Below are 5,758 nucleotides of genomic sequence, written 5' to 3' on the forward strand. Positions count from 1 at the left end.
GATCTCCTGACCTCGTGATCCGCCCATCTCGGCCTCCCAAAGTGCTGAGATTACAGGCTTGAGCCACCGCACCCGGCCACAAATATTTCTTATTTACTCTGTTTCACATGGTGGTGAGCGAATCAACCCTGGACTCTCCCCACAAAGGACTTAAGAACACGCAGGTCATAAACAAATGAACATGTTTGCATAATTATTATTACCAATGGGGTGACCAGGCCAAGAGCAGGATGAGGTGAGGGAGAATACCTTGGCCTGGGGCATTGGGGAAAACTCTTGCGAGGATGTGCTACCTCCGTTGAAAGTGGGAAGATGAGGAGAGGCCGGCTGTAAGAGGAGCAAGGGAAGGAGGTTCTGGAATGAGAGAACAGTATGAACAAAGTGCCCGAGACAGGAGCAAGCTTGGCACCTTCGAGAAAATAAAGAGGAGAATCACTGAACCTGGGAGGTGGAGGTTGCAGTGAGCTGAGATTGTGCCACTGCACTCCAGCCTGTGAGACAGAGTGAGACTCCATCTCAAAATAAAAAGAAAAAAGAAAAGGAGGCCATTGGGCGGGCTGAGGCTGGAGGGGTGGACCACGTGCCCCACAGGCAAGAGGTCCCCACTATAGATGAAGCACTCAGGCTGCAGACAGGTGAGCAGTGCCTCGGTTGAGAGGCAAGTTTGTCTCCATAGGTCAACCTGCTACACGGAATTCTCCAGAATCCCCTGCAAAGGTATAGATGGGCTGGGTGCAGGAGCTCACGCCTATAATCCCAGCACTTTGGGAGGTCGAGGCGGGCGGATCACCTTGAGGTCAGGAGTTCAAGACCAACCTGACCAACATGGTGAAACCCTGTCTCAACTAGAATACAAAAGTTAGCCGGGCATGATGGCACTTACCTGTAATCCCATCTACTCGGAAGGCTGAGGCAGAAGAATCGCTTGAACCCAGGAGGCGGGGCTTGCAGTGAGCCGAGATTGCGCCACTGCACTCCAGCCTGGGTGACAGAGCGAAACTCCGTCTCAAAAAAAAAAAAGGTGTAGATGGCTTACGCTTTGTGATTTTCAATGTGATTTTTTTCATTTAATTTTTTTCCCCAAATCTATAGGTCTTTTATTGCATCATCTAAATATCACAGATCGGTCTGAGGAGTCATCCGACATCATGTTTCTGTAGCTGGACAACTCTCAGAACCTCCTCAGCAGCCTGCGGAACTGCTCCTTTGTAGGAGACGTAGACAGCACCCCAACATTTTCTGATATCCTGGTTTTTAACTGTTGCTGCTTGCTGAATCAGAGCAGCTGAATTTGAACAAGCCTGAAACAAGCTCAGTGTCATTTCCTTCAAAGATTAATTCGACATTCTGGGCTTGAGATACTGAATAAACATCACCTGGCCTCATCCAAACCCTGCAGATGGATTTTCCACCCAAGATGTTTCGGATTTCAACAAGAGTCATGTTCTCCTGGATAACGACGTTGGTGGGGAAGTGAGCACCCACAGAGCTCATCTTGTAATGAAACCCAGGGCAGTCCCCTTGACCATGCTCCCTACATGACCACGAACAGTCCCAGCGGCACCGGCTCCCTTCTGTTTCCCCACCATTTGTCAACCCGGAGCCTCTTTTCCTTTCCAAGGAGACTGAGTTCTACATCGACATGATTGAAGTCCCTCCTCAAGGCTGGGTGTCGTGGCTCACACCTGTAATCCCAACACTTTGGGAGGCAGAGGCAGGCAGATCACTTGAGGCCAGGAGTTTGAGACCAGCCTGGCCAACATGGTGAAACCTTGTCTCTACTAAAAATACAAAAACTAGCCAGGCGGAGTGGCACGTTCCTGTAGTCTCAGCTAGTAGGGAGGCTGAGGCAGGAAAATTGCTTGAACCTGGGAGGCGGAGGTTGCAGTGAGCCAAGATCGCGCCACTGCACTCCAGCCTGGGCGACATGGCAAGATCCTGTCTCAAAAAAATAAATAAAATAAATAAATATAGTCCCTCCTCAGGGTTGCTCTCAGGCACTTCCCAATAACTGTGTGTTCCTTTAGAGTCATGTTGACCTTTTCTGGAATATCCACAGGTTGGTTGCTGGGAACGATCTTCATTCTCACAGTAGATGCGGCAAAGACAGCTGTTTCTTTCTTTTTTTTTTTTTTTAAAATATAACTTCCAGGCATCTTAACCTTGGTATTTTGAACATACTGGGAAGTATCTTTCCATTAATATTACAAATTGTCAGGCTGGTCTAACAAGGCGGTTTTGGAATTCCACTTTGGGAGGTGTAGGAAGAATAACTTTAGAGCAAACCAACCCTCAGACACCGCCGGTAGGTGTGTAAAACGGTGCAGCCACTGCAGAAAACAGGACGGTGCTTCCTCCAAAAGCGAAACATAGGACTACTATATATACCATCTATACACACTATATAAACTATATATACACTATGTATACAGTATATATAGACATAGTATATATGTATGTACTATGTATGTATAGATATTATCTGTATATACTATGTATGTATAGATATTATCTATCTATATATACTATGCTCCCAGATTTAATTATTGCAATACAATTTTACTTATATAGTATTATGTATAATTATTATATTGCAATTTTTTTTATTTTTGAGACAGAGTCTTACTCTGTCATCCAGTCTGGAGTGCAGTGGCGCCATCTCAGCTCACTATAACCTCTGTCTCCCGGGTTGAAGCGATTCTCCTGCCTCAGCCTCCCGAGTAGCTGAGATTACAGGCACGCACCACCAAGCGCGGCTGATTTTTTGTATTTTTAGTAGAGATGGGGTTTCACCAGGGGTTCGAGGCCAGGCTGGTCTCGAACCCCTGACCTCAGGTGATCCACCCGCCTTGGCTCCCCAAAGTGCTGGGATTACAGGCGTGAGCCACCATGCCTGGTCTGTATTGCAATAATTATACATAATACTATGTATATACACATATACATAATGTGTATATACCTATATACTGTGTATATAGATATATATAGTTTAGATATATATATGCTGAATCAGAGAAGCTGAATTTGAAACAAGCTTCATGTCATTTCCTTCAAAGATTAATGTTGAATTAATGTTGATGTATATATGGCTCTATATATCTATAGTAGCTATCTATATATATCTATAGTGTATAGATATCTATATACATATACTAAGTGTGTGTGTATATATACCAATTAAAAGCAGGGACACAGATATTTGCACACCCATGTTCATAGCCACATTATTCACAATAGCCAAAAGGCAGAAGCAACCCCAGTGTCTACTGACAGATGAATGGATCAACAAAATGGAATAGATACACACAATGGAATATTAGCCATGAAAAAGAAGGAAGCATGCATCCATGCTATAATACCAATGGACCTTGAAGACATGTGCTAAGTGAGCCAGACATAACATAGGTGGAATCATGCAGGACGATGGAATATTTAGAATAGGCAAATACATAGAGACAAAGTAGATTAGAGGTTACCAGAGGCTAGAAGGAGGAGGACATGGGGGGTTATTGCGTAATGGTGACAGAGTTTCTGGGGTGTGGTGAAAAAGTTTTGGAAATAGTGGTGATGGCCATAAAAACATTGTGAGTGTAATTAACACCACTGAATTGTACACTTAAAAATGGTTAGAAGGCAGCCAGGTGAGGTGGCTCACGCCTGTAATCCCAGCACTTTGGAGGCTGAGGGGGCAGATCACGAGGTCAAGAAATCGAGATCATCCTGGCCAACATGGTGAAACCCTGTCTACTAAAAATACAAAACTTAGCCGGGCGTGGTGGCGCGCCCGTAGCCCCAGCTACTCGGGAGGCTGAGGCATGAGAATTGCTTGAACCTAGGAGGTGAAGATTGCAGTAAGCCAAGATTGTGCCACTGCACTCCAGCCTGGGTGACAGAACGAGACTCTGTCTCAAAAAGAAAAAAAGAAAGAAAAAAAGAATCTATGGTCACAGCAAATTGCCTATAATAAAATTGATGCTAGTAAAATATTGTTATTCCACATTCCACTGTTTGGGTTTAATTATTTTTTAAAGTTACATCAGGTAAAAGTATCCATTAAAAATTAGGAGGGAAAAGATATTGCTACTTTATGTGTCCTATAACTAGGCTCAAATTCTTCCATCAGCTCCGAAGTACTTTATTTTTATTTATTTATGTTTTTGAGACTGAGTGTCGCTCTGCCACCCAGGCTGGAATACAGAGGCTCCATCTTGGCTCATTGCAACCTCCACCTGTGGGGTTCAAGTGATTCTCCCAGCTCGGCCTCCCGAGTGGCTGAGATTACAGGCGTGAGTCACCGCACCTGGCCAGCTCCAAAGTTCTTTAACCTGTCCTGGTGGCTCCCCAGCTCCACCACCAGGCCCCACATCCCTTCAGGTTGGATCTTACAGGGTCTCTTGCTGCTTTTCCATGATGGGTGCACACATCTGTGTTGGTGGGTTAAGGCTGTCCTCACCTGTCTGTGTTGGTGGGTTAAGGCTGGCCTCACCTGTCCCCATTCATTTTTCTTTCACAGGATAAACAAGACTGAGAGGAAATAATGGTGTCTGGTTGTGTCCCTAACAATGTCGTTACCCCATATGTGGGTCTACAAACTGATTTTTTTCTTTTTCGAGAGAGAGTCTTGCTCTGTTGTCCAGGCTGGAGTGCAGTGGTGCGATCTTGCTCACTGCAACCTGTGCTGCCTGGGTTCAAGTGATTCTCCTGCCTCAGCCTCCTGAGTAGCTGGGACTACAGGCATGCACCACCATGCCCAGCTGATTTTTTTGTTTTGTTTTATTTGTGTGTTTTTTGAGATGGAGTCTCGCTCTGTCGCCCAAGCTGGAGTGCAATGGTGCAATCTCGGCTCACTGCAACCTCCGCCTCCTGGGTTCAAGTGATTCTGCATCAGCCTCCCGAGTAACTGGGATTACAGGCACCCACCACTGCACCTGGCCAATTTTTGTATTTTTAGTAGACACGGGGTTTTGCCATGTTGGCCAGGCTGGTCTCGAACTCCTGACTTCAGGTGATCCTCACGCCTCACCCTCCCCAAGTGCTGGGATTACAAACGTGAGCCATGGCGCCCGGCCTACAAACTGATTTTAAATTGTTTTCAAAGATCAGCAAAATGTGGATAATTGTTGAAAACGGATCATAGACACATGGAGTTGGTCATACCATTCTCTGCATTTTTGTATATGTTTTAAAATTTCCATAATGAGTTTAAGTCAAGTTTGACCTAAATGCATAAATATATGAAAAGGGTATAAGTCACCTGGCGTGCTGCTTACTAAAACTCCAAATGTAGGCTGCAAATGCCAAGTAAGTTCATTTGTATGAAATGGAAAGTTTTGATATTGTTATTATAGTATACCACTCAACCATTTTCCCTATATATTTGGACATACACAAGAAATAATCCAAATATTTCTGCAGTAGATATTAAGTGGATCACATTTAATGTGACATTGGGGCAAACTTCAAATGTCGGTAAGTTTGTTCTTGCTTTTTGGGCAGTAACTGCATCCAATAGGAAACACGATTCTTCTGGCTGCCCCTGGAATAATAGATTCTGCATAACAAACTGTGCACATGGGCCAGGGGGCAGCTAACTGTTCAAATACACCATTAAAGAATGTCCATGGCCGGGTGCCATGGCTCACGCCTGTAATCCCAGCAGTTTGGGAGGCCGAGGCGGGTGGATCATGAGGTCAGGAGATCGAGACCATCCTGGCTAACACAGTGAAACCCCGTCTCTACTAAAAATACAAAAAATTAG

Source organism: Mandrillus leucophaeus, unplaced genomic scaffold, assembly GCF_000951045.1.
Source record: "Mandrillus leucophaeus isolate KB7577 unplaced genomic scaffold, Mleu.le_1.0 Scaffold1, whole genome shotgun sequence".
Classification (NCBI taxonomy): domain Eukaryota; kingdom Metazoa; phylum Chordata; class Mammalia; order Primates; family Cercopithecidae; genus Mandrillus; species Mandrillus leucophaeus.